The sequence below is a fragment of the Podarcis melisellensis genome, assembly GCF_964234715.1.
Source record: "Podarcis melisellensis genome assembly, chromosome: 16".
NCBI classification, from domain to species: domain Eukaryota; kingdom Metazoa; phylum Chordata; class Lepidosauria; order Squamata; family Lacertidae; genus Podarcis; species Podarcis melisellensis.
In genome coordinates this window covers 25,305,217-25,324,052 of record NC_138533.1, presented here as the reverse complement: position 1 = coordinate 25,324,052, position 18,836 = coordinate 25,305,217, and positions in this window count along the sequence as shown.

Genomic DNA, 18,836 nt, shown 5'->3' with positions numbered 1-18,836 from the left:
GGGGGGGGGATGAGTGTTCAGACCCCTGGGCTCTCACTTGTGGGGTGCCTCAGGGTTCTGTCCTCTCTCCCATGCTTTTCAACATTTACATGCAGCCACTGGGAGAGATCATCAGGAGGTTTGGGCTGGGTGTTCATCAGTATGCGGATGATACCCAGCTCTACCTCTCTTTTAAATCAGAACCAGTGAAGGCGGTGAAGGTCCTGTGTGAGTGTCTGGAGGTGGTTGGAGGATGGATGGCGGCTAACAGATTGAGGTTGAATCCTGACAAGACAGAAGTACTGTTTTGGGGGGACAGGAGGCGGGCAGGTGTGGAGGATTCCCTGGTCCTGAATGGGGTAACTGTGCCCCTGAAGGACCAGGTGCGCAGCCTGGGAGTCATTTTGGACTCACAGCTGTCCATGGAGGCACAGGTCAAATCTGTATCCAGGGCAGCTGTTTACCAGCTCCATCTGGTACGTAGGCTGAGACCCTATCTGCCTGCAGACTGTCTTGCCAGAGTGGTGCATGCTCTGGTTATCTCCCACTTGGACTACTACAATGCGCTCTACGTGGGGCTACCTTTGAAGGTGACCCAGAAACTACAACTAATCCTGAATGCGGCAGCTAGACTGGTGACTGGGAGCGGCTGCCGAGACCATATAACACCGGTCTTGAAAGACCTACATTGGCTCCCAGTCCGTTTCCTAGCACAATTCAAAGTGTTGGTGCTGACCTTTAAAGCCCTAAACGGCCTCACTCCAGTATATCTGAAGGAGCGTCTCCTCCCCCATCGTTTTGCCCGGACACTGAGGTCCAGCTCCGAGGGGCTTCTGGCTTTTCCCCCACTGTGAGAGGCCAAGTTACAGGGAACCAGGCAGAGGGCCTTCTTCTCGGTAGTGGTGCCCGCCCTGTGGAACGCCCTCCCATCAGATGTCAAAGAGATAAACAACTACCTGACATTCAGAAGACATCTGAAGGCAGCCCTGTTCATTTTAGTGTATTTTTCATCTTTGTTGGAAGCTGCCCAGAGCGGCTGGGGAAACCCAGCCAGATGGGCGGGGTACAAATAATAAATTATTATTATTATTATTATTATTATTATTATTATTATTATTATCATCATCATCTTGTTCTACAAGATAAGATCAGTTCAAACTGGGAAGGGCAAAGACTGCATTCCTCTGGAATCTTGAATTCAACAATCCAAGTGGATTTCTCAGAGAAGACGTGAAGGTATAGCCTCTGTTGCAGGGGTCAGCAAGGTTTACCTCACCTGGGCTGGTTCATACCAGCAGAGATCCCTCTGTGGGCTGGATAGCACATGTGTGTGAGCGCACATGAGTGTGCGCACCCACGATTTCCAGTGTCTGCATCTGTGCAGACATGATTTTTGGCATCTGCGCATGTGCAGATACGATTTCTGGCACCACGGAAGTAAGTCGCCGCTCTGCGCTGCATGTGGGGACTCACCAAGCAGGCAATTCGGTTCGGGGATGGGATGGCTGGTGGGCTGGTTAAATGACCCCCCATGGGCTGCTTGTGGCCCATGGGCCTTAGGTTGCCTACCCCTGCTCTGTTGTGCAGAAGGTTTGTGGTGAAGAAAATCAAATTAAGCAATTCGTGCCTTTTTCTTTAGAAAAAAAGAAATAATGTTTGGTGATTGAATATTATATTATTACTTCAAGGAAACGTTTTGCCTTACAATGCCCTATTTGCGTATTTTTAAACCAAAAAACAGTCCAAAATAGTCCCAAAACAAAAAAAACCCATAGTGTCATTTCAAAATGTCAGCTGAATATGACAAATTGTTTTCCCATTTCTTCCTAGTAAACATGTTTTGTTCAGATTGATATGTATTTCTGCCCGGCTGCAACGAAATGTGTTGCTGATTAACTTGCATCATGCATTGAGGAGAAACGAATCACGGTGAAGCTTTTGACTATATAGACCAAGCCCTGCCAATCTAGTCCCCTCCAGATGTTTTGAACTGCAACTCCTATCAGCCCTAGCCACCTGTTAAGAACGTAATAAGACCAATGGTCCATCTAGGCAAGCACCGGGTTCTCACAGCAGCCAACCAGATACCTGAGGGAAGCTCGTAAACAAGACCTGAACACAAAAGCGCTCTCCTCTCCTAAGGCAACTGGTATTCAGAAGCATCACTGTCTCTGACAATAGAGGCAGAACATAGCCATTGTGGCTAGTGGCCATGGATAGCCTTGTCCTCAACAAATTTGTCCAATCCTCATTTAAAGCTCTTGTAAACCCATGGTGCTATGACTGGAGTTACAGCAACGCTGGTCAAAGTGCAGGTAGAAGCTTATTGAATTATTTATCTTATTACCTTTGTACCCCACTTTTCCTCCATACATAAATCTCTTATAAAATTTATTTACGCATTTGGTTTTTCAAATTAAAATTGTACAGAGATACATCAAATGCAAATAAAAAAAAACAAGATTCCAAGGAATCTCCTGGACTTCCATCCTCTCTTTTGTGGGTCCTATTGCTAATAACTTCCTCCCACATCTTTTATGGTAATCCAAATCCTTTACATCTCCATTGTGTCCAGAATTCAGCCTTAAACTATAAGAGATATTCCAATCCTACTAACGAGTTTAACTGTTTAACAATGGTCTTGAAGATAAGTTATACATTTCCCCCATTCCTTATTAAAATTCTGGTCTTCCTGATTTCTGATTCTTCCAGTCATTTTAGCCATTTTGGCAGAATCCATCAACTTGATCTGCCATTCTTCTTTGGTAGGGACTTTATCTTCTTTCCATCTCTTAGTCAATAACGTCTGCGCAGCCGTGGTCGCCTACATAAATAGTCTTTTCTGCTCCCTTGAGATTTCTCTTAATTCCTTTAAGACTTAAACTCTCCCTTTTCAAGATGGTTTAGCACAGGGATGTACCAACTTCTGGCTTGTGGGATCTACTTTATTGTTTTCCTAGTGCCCTGAAGCCCACCACCAGTTAGGAGGATACAATACTAAGGATTAGGTAACCGGATTCCTCTGTGCATTTATGAGCTTTCCAGAGGCATCTGCTTGAACCACTGTGAGAACAGAATGTTGTCCTAGATGATGGACCTGATCTTGTTTTTGAGACGCTTCCCACTACATATATCTGACTCAGAAATGGAATGAAGCTGGGAAGGGATTGGAAACATACCCCTTTCCCAAAGCCCTGGCCCCTTTCTGTCCTTGGTGTGCATCACCCTTCCTCTCTGGCCTAGCCAAAGCTGCTGGATCAAGCGGTGGAAGGGCAATCTCTTCTGAAAGCGCTGCTGAATCACCAAGTCATCTCTCCCCCTTCATGTCATGTAGCGACGCCAGCGAGGAACAGGGAAAGCTTCGTCTGAGCCTCCCCAGCGCAGCTTAAAAGAGCCGAGAACACATGTTTGAGTTGCTAATTAAAAGTCTGAACCGAGGTCTGCGGTAGAAATTGTGATCCCTCTCGTGTTCCTGGGAATGAAGACCAAAGGAGTTTTCATCCTCTGAAGGCTGGGTTTTTATATAGGAGAGTGTCTCTCCACAGATTGCTGAAGAGGAGGTTTGTTTAGCTGCGATTGTAGGGATTATCTGGGGAATAGTCTCGCGGTCGGAGCGGAGGATTTCCTGCTACACCAATGAAACCAACGGTGGGGGAGGGAGATGGGGAGGATAAAATGGAAATTGAGACACACTTTTCATTTTTCAAAGAGAGGAACAAAGCCAGAATGCAAGACCCCTTTGTCAGCTGGGCTTGCCAGCTGATGAGGAAAAGAACCGCCGGGTGTGCTCCTGTGCACATAATGCTCACCAATGCATGGAAATCACTGAGTGAAGCATTGTGCGCAGTGCTGGATTAAACCCTCAGAGGTCCCAAAGCAGTTGAAATTTTGGGACCCCTCCTCCCAAATTATCTCCTAATACATCATTGATTTTACCAACCAACAATTTTAATAAACCAGTTTCAAGATCAAACCAATCTTATTTTGATCCATTGTTGTGGGGCCCCTAAAAGGTGTGGGGCCCATGGGCCAGGGCCTACTCTGCCTCTTTGGTAATCCGGCACTGATCATGCGATGTGGAGATAAGACAAGTCAATGATAGATGGTGTGGGGTGATGGTTATAGTGTTCAGATTGGACCTGGGAGAGAGCAGGGTTTCACCTTGGCCGTGTGAAGTCTTGAGGGCCCGTCACTACCTCTCAGCCTAAGCCTACCTCACAGGGTTGTTGTGGGGATTAAATGAGGGGGATAGAATGTTGTATGCCACCTTGAGCTCCTTGGAGAAAGAGGTGGGAGATAAAGCCAATGAATTTATGAATGAATGAATAATATTAAGAGCAGAAGTGTAGGCCTGGTTTAAAAAGAAGAGGAGGAAACCCTACATGGAATGGGAAGGGTGCAAAAAAACGTTCAAGACAGTCCTGCTGCTGGTGGTCTTGATCAGTGCCTGCCTGGATAGGGAGGCAAGGAGGGGTGCCAACTTACCAGGTGAAAAATAATCATGCCTGCTGTTGTGCTTAGCTGTTTTTCAGAAAAACACCCTCCACCACTTGCTAATGCCTGCATAGTGGAGCTGTAGTCTGGCAGCATTTGGTGGGTCTGCAGACCTCTACCATTTCTCCCACCGTGTCTCCAGACATACAGTATCTGAGCTGTGTCAAATAAAGATGGATGGATTTGTCCATTTAGTCGGACAGAGAGCTGGATGGAAGTCTTTTTGAAGGCCCCGGTGGACATAGAAAAAACGATGATCAGAACCTAGAGTAAAATACATATTCTATTTTTGTCTAGGTTCTCTCTAGCTCATTCCCGGTATTTTTGCTGTTATTTTTCATGGTTCTTGAAGGACAGGGAGCTTTCCAAAATATCGGTGGATTCTCCACTTCCTGCCTTCATTGGCAAACATCCCCCTCTCCCACCCCCACAATGTCCTGCATTAGATTTCCTTAGATCTCTTTTGGAGAGTTTGCAGTGACTCATCCCTCTCTGGCTCAATGAGGGCAGGAGAGAGTTTGCATCCCTTCGGAGTTAGTCACACAGGGCTCTCTTGGGAAGCTGCAATCCACAGAGCGAGGCCCCTGCTTTCGGCACCTATAAAAATAGATTTCCACGCGGATACATTTTTGAAGGCTGAAGAAGACAAAGGCGGGCATGTGGAGGACTTATTGAGGATTAAAACTGTCAGCTGGCAGCCCACTTAAGTGCCGTGAACGAGACAACGTTCATTAACCAAGTGGGGGAGCCTGCCAATCAAAGCTCAGTGTCTTGACACCTGCCACCTGTTGAATGCATTTTCCCCCATTGGGTGAATGAGGCCCAGTTATTAATGATGGGTGAGCCCCGCTCCATCTCATCTGCTCTGGCCTTAGCTCAGACAAATTATTTCTACACACTTCAGAAAAAAGTAAGGTGCATTATTTCTGGACCCATTATGATGTTTGAGGCATGACAAGACCCAAGTGTCTTCTCCCAACCCTCTCCTGAGAGCCTCCCACATCCCTTAGAGGCCAGCCCACAACTGCCTCTTCCCATTCCTCCGTATTTACCTGATGATGGTAGTGACAGTGAGCCTTGTACCAAGAATTCTGTCCTAAGTTTTAGCAAAAATTAGGGCTATGATGAAGCTGGTCCTCAATTTTTTCAAAAAGTCATCCCAGAAGAGGCTGCTGGATCAGGGCAGTGGAGCATCATGTTCTTACTATGGCCAACCAGATGACATTTCTAAGAAACCCGTAAGCAGGATTCGAGCACAAGAGCAACTCTCCCCTCCTGTGGTTTCCAGCAACTGGTATTCAGGAGAATCGCTGCCTCCAGCTGCAGAGGCAGAGCACAGCCATTGTAGCTAGTAGCTATTGATAGCCTTCACTTCTACGAATTTGTCCAAGAAATGAGGAGTAGATGGGGCTCATCCACCTGGGAAGGTAGCCCATTTAGGAGAAGGAAAACTCTGATCCTAAAACCCTGCTGCCTTGCAGGATATCTCCAGAAGAAGAAAAGGCTAAGGAGTAAATCCTATATAAATCCAGAGTGGAGTCCCTAAGACAGTTGGATGGTGCCTTGTATGCCTCCTTCTGGCAATTCTTGCAGCCAAGCTGGTGCCGAATGTATTGCTCTGCTTTCCTTTGGAGGCCAAAGAGGGGGTGTTGTTATCTGGGCAGCCCAGGACCACAATACACACTGGCCAGTCTTGCACCCTGGGGAAGTCACTTTGGTGCTGCTAATACAGCAGTTTGACTTCACCCCTGGAAGGACATTCCGTCTTGAGAAAAACAGATGGCAACAACAGCAACAACTTTCAGAGCCATCCAAGTTGGTGGACATTGGTGCTTCCTGCAGGAAGTCATCTTCTCCTGCCCAAAGGTCTCCCACTTTTCTCACAGCACTTGAGACTTTCTTTCGAATTTTTGTTGTTGCCGGGTTTGGAACACACTTTGTCATTGTAAAGCAATGGATATTTTACATAAAAAGTGCATACAATGTGTGCATGTTCAAGGGAAGTAACAGCACTACCTTGGTCAGACCCCAACTGGAGTCCTCGGTTGAGTTCTGGGCACCACAGTTTAAAAGCAATAAGGGCCAGCTGGAATGGATGCGAAGGAGGGCAACCAAGATGATCAATGTTCTGGATTAAGAGATTTGGGTACAGTATATTTTAGTATGGAAGGGAGAGGACTGAGAGGTAATAAGAGAGCTGTCTTCAAATATCTGAAGCCTTGTCATATGGAAGATGGAACAAGCTTGTTTTCAGCTGCTCCAGAGGGTAGGACCTGAATCAACGCATTCAAATGACAACAAAGGAGACTCAGAGTAAACATTAGGCAGAACATTCTGAGTGCAGGAGATGTTCGATAGCAGAAGGACTCCCTCAGAAGGTGATGGATTCTCCCTCACTGGAGGTTTTTAAACAGAGTTTGGGTACCATCTGTTAGGGATTCTTTAGCTGAGCTTCCTGCATTGCAGGAGGTTGGACTAGATGTGCTTTGAGGCTCCCCCACCCAACTCTACAGTTCTATGATTCTATGTAGCAATAGGGAAACTCATTGGAAATTGCAGGTTTTACAGAAAAAGTGTGTGCAAATTGCATATCATTGAAATGCCAAATTCTGGCCCATTTGTTAAACAAACTCCTCACCAAATGGGACAGAACGGATCTATGACTGAGTGCCAGCTAAACTGAAATGGGGTGCAGCTCAGCCCATCCCAAGCCTTGCCAGGAAGGACGACTGCCATCGACTAATGACAAACAATGCCTTCCATTTGCATCTATCCTCCAGAGTTTCTGAACAGGGATGCTCTTTTCAGATGTTCTCACTTGGTTGCTCCCAGAGGGCAGTTAAAAACAGCAACGGAGGCCCAGCTTGAGCTTGCTCCATCCCCACCTTCTGCCTTAATACAAATAGATTAGGGAGGGATCGGTTGGATTAGATAACGAGATTAGCACATCAGCTGCATCGAGCATTAGCGCAAAGCTCTTTGATCTCACTTAATGCCTGGGGGATCTTCCTGTTCCGGCACCTCTCCGATGCTGGCAGGTCAGAATGGTGACGAGAATGCTGAGAGAATCCTCCTGGGGTCTTCTGCCAACCACAAGGTTCTCTTCCCATGGCTGTTAGGTTCCTGTTACTTTTATTGCAACACACATATTCAGCATTTTTATGGAGCATTTGGAGGAGGCAAATATTTCACATACATTAACATGGATTGAGGAATGTGCCGAACCTTGTGCACACCAGTTTTGGAATATGAATTTGTCACGCTCCTGGCTTGAGTCTGCATTCTGAGCACATTCCCCTTCCACTCCAATAGCTATTCTCTGGTTCAGGAGGAGAACGCGGGAATCCGCCTTATACCAAGTCAGACCATTGGTCCATTTAGATCAGTACTGTCTACACTGTCTGGCAGCAGCTCTTCAGGGTGTCACATCCCCAACCCTACTTGGGGATGTGGGGGACTTCTCATTTCAAAGAAAGCACTTGCACCAAACGGGCTGCTCCTGTTCCCACCAAAACATCAGGAGGGCATCAGACTGGGGAATGCTGCATTCAGGCAGGGGTTAATCCCTGGTAGTGTCAGGTGGATGCCACTTGCCACAGCCACTTGCCCCAGGCACTGGCGGAGGAAGAGGAGTGCGGGGGGGGAGTGACCACCCCCAGCAGCATGATCCCAAGGGTGCAATCGTGGCAGCCCCCCGTGCTGGGCACCCCACCCCCGCAGGCAGCCGCCCTGCCCCCAGGACGCAAGCCCTGCCCCTGTGGATGGCATGCCCCACCCCCACCTGCTCTCCGCCCCCGATGCCAGAGCATGAAGCTCCATCATTGGCCCCAGGAAAGCACAGAAACAATGAATGTTTCTTACCATCCACTTTTTATTCAATATTCACAGAGAGAGGCTTAGAAATGCAGCCTTCTGGAATAATGGTGTTGCTCCGAGTGAGTCTCATGCACCATCATTACGGGTGCTGAGAAGGGCCCTCTGCCTCTGAGCCAACTGCTCTCCTACTGTCAGTGCTCACCGGGTTCTGGGAGGGGGGTGTCTGGAATGCTTTCTAAAGACATTGTGTCCGTCAGCTGTCCCCACCCCCCAGTGCTTCTCCTTCCTCCTTTCCCATTACCGTATTTCCCAACTTCCCTCCACATCTGCCTCTGAGCTGTGACCTCCGTCAAACCCCTGCTGTAATTCTGAACTGTCTACCTCTTCTCTGGAAAGGTCAGGCTGGGGAGGCGGTCTCCACCATTCCTCCTCTGCTCAGGCCCTGACAGGTAGGGAGCCTGCTGGCCCTCCAGATGTTGTTATATTACAATTCTCATCAGGCTCAGCCAGCATGGCCAAGAGTTAAAAGTGATGCAGGCTGTTGTCCAGAAACATCTGGACCACCCTTAGGGTCTGCCCTTCTGGTGTAAGTGCACACCAGAAGTTTATAAAATGATGTGTGACATGGAGAAAGTAAATGGAGAAAAGTCCCATCGCCCCATAACACTAGAACTTGTAGACATCCATCAAAGCCAAATGTTGGAAGATTCGGGACAGATAAAGTACTTCTTCATGCAGCACAACTGTGGAACTCACTCCCACAGGAGGCAGAGATGGTCATCAACCCATATGGCTTTTAAAGAAGATTGGAGGAATTTATGGAGGAGAGGGGTATCAATGGCTACCAACCATGATGGCTATGGTCTGCCTCCACAGATGGAAGCAGCAATGCCTCTGAATACCAGATGCTGGAAACCTCAGAAGGGGACAGCGCTCTTGTGCTTGCAGGTTTCCCACTGATATCTAGTTGGCCACTGAGAGGACAGGATACTGGACTAGCTGGACCATTGATCCAGCAGAACAGATTCTTCTGTTCTCATGGAGGGACAGAAGGTATTCCTTGATTGTGTTTTGGAGACATCAGCTCACTTCTCACAGTTGCCCTGTGTTTTGGATGACACTCTCTTCTCTCATTCCCATTAGCTGAGCCAGCTCACCGCTCAAAAAGCTGTGAGGGTTTGCTTCAGTCTGATAGGCTTTCTCTAAATGAAGTTGGAGTATATCCGGACAGCCACAGCATGATCACATCTTAATGATTCTTTACACCTTCTCTCAGGTTAGCGCTGTGTCCTCCACCATCCCACTAAACTCAGAGGGGAAATGAAGTTGTCCTCCAAATCAGTATAATTCAGGTCGCACCTGTTATCATAAGACAATTACTTGATGCAGAGTGTTGGAGGCTGTGGTGTCTGTGAGTGACAGAGCTTCCGACAAAGAGCTAGGAAATAACATGTGTGATACTCTTGCCTTTTGCTTCTCGTCACTCCACAGAAAAGCAAAAAATAGTGGTTTTTTGGGGGGGTGGTAAAGATGACAATGGGACGTGGGTGGTACTGTGGGTAAAAGCCTCAGCGCCTAGGGCTTGCCGATCAAAAGGTCGGTGGTTCGAATCCCCGCGGCGGGGTGCGCTCCCGCTGCTTGGTCCCAGCGCCTGCCAACCTAGCAGTTCGAAAGCACCCCCGGGTGCAAGTAGATAAATAGGGACCACTTACTGGCGGGAAGGTAAACGGCGTACCCCTGCCTGTAGTAGATAAATAGGGACCGCTTACTGGCGGGAAGGTAAAGGTACCCCTGCCTGTAGGGGCCAGTCTTGCCAGACTCTAGGGTTGTGCGCTCATCTCACTCTATAGGCCGGGAGCCAGCGCTGTCCACAGACACTTCTGGGTCACGTGGCCAGCGCGACAAGCTGCATCTGGTGAGCCAGCGCAGCACACGGAACGTTGTTTACCTTCCTGCTGGTAAGCGGTCCCTATTTATCTACTTGCACCCGGGGGTGCTTTCGAACTGCTAGGTTGGCAGGCGCTGGGACTGAACGACGGGAGCGCACCCCGCTGCGGGGATTCAAACCGCCAACCATGCAATCGGCAAGTCCTAGGCACTGAGGTTTTACCCACAGCGCCACCCGTGTCCCATCTGAATCATCAGAATGAATGCTAATGGAGACTGTGGTGCCCCACCGATTTGTCTCTATGGCAACAGAGCAAACCCTTTGGATATGTAAATAGTAGTGCTTAACTGGTCAGCCATTACCTTAACAAAAGAACTATTTTGAATGAACTAGGGCTTGCGGGAGAGGATAAAAATAACATTTAAAAAGTTTCTTTACCTATGTTTAAAGAAAGAGGAAGAAAAAGCAAGTAGCAAGCAAGAAGATGGAGAAATGCTATTGACACAGAGAAGGCAGAACTGCTCAACACCTACTTTGCCTCTGTCTTCACCCAAAAGGAAAGCAGTGTCCAAACTGGTGATAACAGAATAAACAATGCAAGAAGCCCAAGATAGGAAAAGAGGAGGCAAGAGAATGCCTAGCTAGTTTTAAGGAATTCGAAGGTACAGGGTGTGGTGAACAGCATCAAAGGGTACTAAATGAACTTGTGGGTGTAATCTCAGAGCCTCTGTCTATAATCTTTGTGAATTCCTTTTGTTGGCCAAAAATTGGAAATTACAAGATGTACCAACAGTGGAGGAATGGCAGATGAACATGATGGACTTTTGGGAGCTAGCCGACCTGACCGGAAGAGTCCGTGACTAGAAGGAGGAGGAGTACCAGGAGGAATGGAAGAAATTTAAAGACTACTGTATTTAGCTAAATATGCTAAGATAACCTAAATAGAATTACTTGCAAGTATCAGATTGGCCTAGGATTTAAATATGGGAAGTTATAGAATAATATGTTTAAAGTTAAAATGAAAAGAAAGAAAGATGTTAATTGACTAAGTAAATTTTCTGTGAAAATAGTTTTGGAAAACTGCTACAATGATATATATGGAAACTCAGCCAGGGGGATTCAAGGAAGTCATCTAACAATGTTAACAAAAGAGGAATTATTACAGTCAAGATCTATGTTTGTTTGTTTGTTTTTTATGTTTTCTTTTTATATTTGTTGATATGTTTGTTATAAATTTGGAAAATTAAAAAAAATGGGAAAAAAGAAAAGAAAAGATATAATCTTTGTGAATTCCTGGAGAACAGGCGAGATCCCTGAAGACTGGAGGTGGGCAAATGTTGTCTCCATCTTCAAAAAGGGGAAAAAAGAAGAGCCAGGTAACTAAAGATCGGTGAGCTTGACATTGATATCAGGAAAGGTCCTAGAACAGATGTCAGTTGGTTGGTGAGCATTTAGAAAAGGATGCTATGGTTACAACCAGTCCAAAGGGTGACCCTGCCTGTCAGCTTTCTCCTCCTTAGTCTATTGCCTCTGTAGAACACAGTAGGGGGGACAAGGGATTCTAGAAAACTAGAGTCTACATGCATTACAGCAGGAATGTCCTTCATTTACCTAAGCTTTAGGGCCCAGAGAGCAGTAAAGATAAAAATAAATTCAATTGTGAAAGCCTGGGGTGCACAGCTAATAACCATTTGGTTGGCTGATGCACAACATTTCCCTTAGTCTCCTCTCCAAGAGGTTCTCACCCTCTCCAGTTTTCAAATCCACCCTCAATGGAAGTGCGAGGTCTTCCAGGCAAGCTCTATGTACACAGCCATTTGAACATGTGGTGCTAAGATGTTTCTGCTAATGGTGTGAAAAATCACACTCTCCTTCTTTACAAGCTGTGTGAAGCATGGAACTGAGACTTTAGCAATTTGGTAACTGGGTGTCACTCTGGCTCCTGCAACCATCCATTTGGCACCTAGGAAAAAACTTTCCAGTGAGGACGGCTGGCAAGGTGAGAAGTCAAATCCCCTTCAGCATTCATTCAGTTCCTTCTCCCGCCCCCTACCAAATCATTATGCACTGTATAGAAAGAGGAGGGAGGGACCTCTCCATCTGTCCCTCAAGGCTGTCCCCAGGCCACAGCCCCTCTCCCCAGCTACACCCCTCATTAGCCTTATTTTGCAACCTTCTTGAGTGTTTTGCCTGATCATGATGTGTCATAGAATCGTAGAACTGTAGAGTTGGAAGGGATTCCAAGTGTCATCTAGTCCAGCCTCCTGCAATGCAGGAATCTCAGCTAAAGCATCCATGACAGATGGCCATCCCACTTCTGCTTAAAAACCTCCAAGAAAGGAGAATCCATAACCTCTCAAGGGAGACCATTCCACTGTCGAACAGCTCTTCCTGTCAGAAAGTTCTTCTTGATCTTTAGTCAGAATCTCCTTTCTTGTAATTCATGTCCTACCCTCTGGAGCAACAGAAAACAAACCTGCTCCATCTTCCATGTGACAGGCCTTGAGATATTTGAAGATGTCTAGCATTATTTCCTCTCGGTCTCCTCTGTTCCAGGCTCCTTCAACAGCTCTTCATAAGGCTTGTTTTCCAGATCCTTGATCGTCTTGGTCAAACATGTTCCAGCTTGAACACCTCTGACCATGGCCCTTGCTTGCCCCAATAGAGGAGAGAGAGATGTCTGTGTGGAGAATAGCCCATTGTGCAAAAAGGTAGAATTCACATTCTGTCCAGTTTTGCTTCAGGCCCCATTGACCGCTGGCATGTCTGGTCTGACTCAGTATAAGGCAGCTTCCGATTTAATTCAACTCATGAATTCAGCCCTTGTGTTAAAACACACACATGTACAAGTACTAGACTCCAGTTGGAGAACAGCCTTTACCAAAGGTATCATAGCGTAGAACCTCAGTTATAATCATCCATAAATCCTAGTACAGTGGTACCTCAGGTTAAGTACTTAATTCGTTCTGGAAGTCCGTTCTTAACTTGAAACTGTTCTTTACCTGAAGCACCACTTTAGCTAATGGGGCCTCCTGCTGCTGCCATGCCACCAGAGCACGATTTCTGTTCTCATCTTGAAGCAAAGTTCTTAATCCGAGGTACTATTTCTGGGTTAGCGGAGTCTGTAACCTGAAGTGTATGTAACCCAAGGTACTAGTGTAACTTCCATAAAATCTCCAACTCTGGGCCCCCCAAAATTGTCACCTGAGGGGCTGCCCTAAAAGATAAGCTTATAATGTTTAAGCCATTAAGTCTGCAAAGTCCACCCACTCCCCCCCCGTATTTCAAACAATCCCATGCCCATGGTTTGTTTCCTCTACCCCACAAATTTCCCAAAGGTCAGACTCAATCTTGCCAATGTTGAACAAATTACTCCAAAGAACACTGTGTCCTATAAAAATCCAAAACAGATTGAAAGCAAAGTTAGCTACGAAAGGAAGTCATTTAATTATACTCCGCCCACCCTAGGAGGATCCAATACCCTGAGAGGGCGGAGCTAATTTGGTAAGTTCTCCACTGCCTGCAGTTCAGTCACCTGCCACATGGGGCAGAAAGAGAGGAATTTCAGCATCTCCTGACACTGGCCTAAAGGTAAAGGTAAAGGGACCCCTGACCATTAGATCCACTTGTGGCCGACTCTGGAGTTGCTGCGCTCATCTTGCTTTATTGGCTGAGGGAGCTGACGTACAGCTTCCGGGTCATGTGGCCAGCATGACTAAGCCGCTTCTGGCGAACCAGAGCAGCGCACGGAAACGCCATTTACCTTCCCGCCGGAGCAGTACCTATTTATCTACTTGCACTTTGACGTGCTTTCAAACTGCTAGGTTGGCAGGAGCAGGGAAAGAGCAACGGGAGCTCACCCCATCACAGGGATTCGAACCGCCAACCTTCTGATTGGCAAGTCCTAGGCTCTGTGGTTTAACCCACAGCGCCACCCGCATCCCTACATGGGCCAAACTCAGGACTGCCTGGACTTCCGGGTCGGCGCCATCGCCGAATGGCGGGCTCCCTCCGAGCTCCGGAGGGAGCCTGCTCGGCAGGGGCTGGGTCCTACCGCACCGGCGATGCGGGGACCCTCAAAAACCACGGCCAGAGTGAGGCCGTGGACATGGAGACTCGGCTGGCACCGTTAGCGCCCTCCCGGCTCGTGAAGGAGCCTTTTTAAAGGCTACGGATCGGGCGCCGGGGAGAAGCGTGGTGCTTTGAGTTCTCTGCTATCCCTGCCGAGCGCAGCCGCATGCCATCCGGCGGAGAGCGCTGACTTCTTCTATTGAAAATCTGGACCTAAAAGAAGAACCCGTGAGTAATTGGATTATGGATTAAAAAAGAGGGATAAATTTTTAAAATCTGGAGCGAACGGGGGAGGTGGAAAAAAGGAAGTCAGCCTACCCCTTAATTGTAGAAGAGCCAAAACAAAGGACTTAACGACTAAGATCGAGCGTATCTCTATCTTCATGAATTAGCAACTTCGCGAGGGAAAATTATAAGACTGTGCTGGAGGAGAAAAGTGGAATTTGTATTAAAAAAACAACCCCCCCCCGGAATCCCTGGAGTGATCCGCGAAACTACCTGGGGAAGAGCATCGGGAGTTTTGACAGCTGTCAAAGGCTGTCAAAACGGAAGAATAAAGCAGGGACTTTGCTTTGAGGACTTTGCCGGTTACATTTGTTTTAAATTGTATACAAATTGTTTCAAATAAGGATTTACAAACTATTTGGACTAATGGATTCGATTTGGAAGGGAACATAGTTACTGCGATCCACCTAGAGGAGCTGAGCGACATTGCATGTGTTTTTCTCAGGAAACCTGAACAGTTGTAACTTTTAATCTCTTGGGAACTGCAGAAATGGAACATTGTTTTGTCTACAGAGGGCTACAAACTACAGGAAACAATGGATTCTTTAGTTGGAAAACGAAAGGGTCATGACATAACGTTTTGCTTCTGAATAACAAGCCTCTGCAGAAAATAAGAAGGTCATGGAAAAAGAACATTTTTGCGGGAAAACAGGGAAATAGAAGGAGGAGAGAGAATGACAAGAATATGGAAACATCATGAACTGGACAGAATTGGGAACATTTGGGACATCCAGACTTGACAAGCTTATGGAAATTAAATGGGAGTTTCTTACTCCTGGATATAAAAATCTGGATAGAAAAAATGGGCCCCTTTTTGAGACAGACTCCTTCCAAGATTGGACATTTGTAATTAAATATGACTGGCAAACTACTAGAGGGATATGGATTAAGTGGGTAGGAACTTCAGGAAGACAATAGGATGAAGGGATAGAAGGAACACAACAGAGAAAGGGGGGAGGGAAATTTGGAATCCAAAGGTTGTAAAATTATTTTTTTTTTATCTTTATATCTTTTTTCTTTTTTTATAAAATTTTGAAAGGGGGAACTCGTGGAAGGGAAAAAATCGATCTTAGGGGATGGGAATTTGGAAAAATTGGGTTATTGATGTTAAGTGAGTCATGGGATAAAAACTTGTTGAATTTAATTGCTTACTCGGAAGATTTGGAACGCAATTGGGGGCGGGAAGGGGAAGTCCTAGCTTTGGTTTTGGAAGAAAGTGTATGAATTGGATCTAATTTGTATTTAATTTGGAAAATCTTAATAAAAATTATATTAAAAAAATAAAAAAAACAAACAAACTCAGGACTGCCTTAGCGGAAAGTGTGTATTTGCTAGCCAAGTTGTGTTAGCTGTATTGAGCAGGCTAGGCTAATCGCTCAGGGGAACCCAAAGCTTGTGTGTCTAATCGGATCCTTAGCTGTCCTGGCTACAGATGGGTGATCCATGAATGACTGGCCACCCACAGAGCCCTTGCCTGAGCTCAACATATTCCTGAAAAACATTGCCCCTTCTTTCTCACTAGAAGACTTCCAGCGAATTTCATTCATCCATGAATGAGACCTCATGATCCGCAGGCCTTATGCTGAACGAGACTCCAGCTGAATCCCCGGGACCCTATTCCAATCAGCAATTTGGAAGGCTCTCACGGTGTGCAGGTGTCTCTGTGTTATTAATATTGTTATTATTATTAGTTAAATTAAATGTATAATGTATCTTATGGCCCCAGCTGAGCTCTCAAGGCAGTTGGCAAAGTACAATTTCACAGAGATGCCAAATGGATTGAAGCGTCAATGAATGCGGAAAGAAGAAACAGGGGAAAGAGACAGCTCCAAGGTTTGCATTTCCAAGCTGAGGTGTCTGTTGGGACCCTCCAACCTGAGCCTGTGCTCAGATGCCAAAGGCATGAGATCAGCAGCTGGAGTCAGGCTGTTATAACCAGCCTATGAGCAGAACCACAGAATCATAGGAGTGTACAATTGGAAGGGTCCCCAAGGGTTATCTAGTCCAACCCCTGTCAGATGGCCATCCAAACTCTGTTTAAAAACCTCCAATGAAGGAAAGCCCACTGCCTTTTACCCTGATGAGCCCCAGTTCCCCCCTGCCTGGGGGGCTGGGAGGGATACATGCCCAAGGCCTAAGTCAAGGTCTTCCTACGTTCGGAATTTTAATAAAGTTGTGGTCTAATTTTAATTCCATATAACGTCAGAGTCTTTATTCCTTCCTTATGATCCCTGGGGGCTGGAGCTGTTGCCGCCTGGTCACGCAAAGGTGTTTTTCTAAAAAAAGAAAAATAGACAAGGAAAAAAGTAAAAAATCATAAAAAATAAACAAAACAATAAATACCGTATTTTTTGCTCTATAAGACACTTTTTCCCTCCTAAAAAGTAAGGGGAAATGTGTGTGCGTCTTATGGAGCGAATGCAGGCTGCGCAGCTATCCCAGAAGCCAGAACAGCAAGAGGGATTGCTGCTTTCACTGCGCTTCACTGGCTTCTGAGATTTAGAATATTTTTTTTCTTGTTTTCCTCCTCCAAAATCTAGGTGCGTCTTGTGGTCTGGTGCGTCTTATAGAGCGAAAAATACAGTAAATATATCTGCCTGGGCCAAACCCAATGCAAATCTGGTCTATTTCCATGAAAAAAATGATCATTTCACATTCTCTGTTGCCAGCAAGTTCTAACATCAGATCCTCTTCCTAGCAGCTCAGAGCCACGTCTCACTTTGGTTTTTGCATTTTGTCCACTTTGGTAGCCCAATCTCCACTGTAGCCTCCCCCAAAGACACGCACTGCTCTGCAGCAAGTGAGGGGGTGAGGACATTGGCATCCAGGCGAGCTCATCTGAAGCCCTGAGCTCAGCAGGTGCCAGGCGCCAGGACGCCACCAGCACCTGCCCCTCACGCTGCTTTTTCCTGGTCTTAATTGGGGCAGCTCCTCCTTGATGTTGGCAGGGAGCCCCCAACAAAGAAAGGTCAGGATCAATGTGACCGGCAGATGCAGATCAGAATTAATGATTGCAGGAAGGGAGGAGGGCAAAGAAGGTGGGGAGGGGGATGGTGCTGTTGGTAGGGGAGGAATGGCAGCTGCGGGGTGAGGCAATAGCCCTGATTAATCCTGGGACAGCAGGAGCAGCAGGGAAGGAGGCAGGGAACTCTAGAAGCAAAATGAAGCTACATCCCTGAGACTACCCTGGGCAACCTCAGGCCTTAGGGGCAAGGTGGGTCCTTGGTGCTCTCCCCCAAGCCACACACCCTCTCCCCAGACCACATCCTCCTTTGGCTCTGCTTTGCACTCTGCTTGAAGGTCTTTGCCTGGCTGGGATATGTCTTCAAACTGGAGAGCCTGGTATGGTCGTTAGAGGTCAGACTAGGACCCTCAACCGTTCCTCATAAGGCTTGTTTTCCAGATCATCTTGGTCACCCTCCTTGTTACATTACAGTATGCCAGTGCTCAAACATAGCCATCACATAAAGGTAAAGGTAAAGGGATCCCTGATCATTAGGTCCAGTCGTGGCTGACTCTGGGGTTGTGGCACTCATCTTGCTTTATTGGCTGAGAGAGCCGGTGTAAAGCTTCCGGGTCATGTGGCCAGCATGACTAAGCCGCTTCTGGCAAACCAGAGCAGCGCACGGAAACGCCATTTACCTTACCGCTGGAGCGGTACCTATTTATCTACTTGCACTTTGACGTGCTTTCGAACTGCTAGGTTGGCAGGAGCAGGGACCAAGCAATGGGAGCTCACCCCATCACGGGGATTTGAACCGCCAACCTTCTGATCGGCAAGCCCTAGGCTCTGTGGTTTAACCCACAGCGCCACCCGCGTCCCTTAGGGTTGACATACATCCAGAATTAACCAGACATTGGTGGATTGCTGCAGTTGGAAGCTGTGTCCGAGTGGAAATTGCTGACATGTCCGTGAAAATCCAGATGTACGGCAGCCCAAAAAGCTCAACAACGTACTTTTGTGCCCCATTTTCACTTTTTGAAATATGGCAACCCTACAGTTGCTGGAATCGACAGGAGGGGAATGTGCTCTTGTGCTCAGCTCCTGCTAGAGGATTTCTGCTGGGCTTCTCAGTGGCTCTTCATCTATTCAGTGGTACAGGTTGCAGCACCAAAACCTTAGCTCAGTCATGGGACATGCTTGGTCCTCCAGATGTTGCTGAACGGCAACTCCTATCCTCTCTGGCCCTTGGCCATGCTTGCTGGGTCTGATGGGAGTTGTGGTTTGGCAACATCTAGTTCCCTGCACCTGTACTAGTTGATTAGAAATCTTAGGAGTCCTGTTTGATGGGAGGTGAGGGCT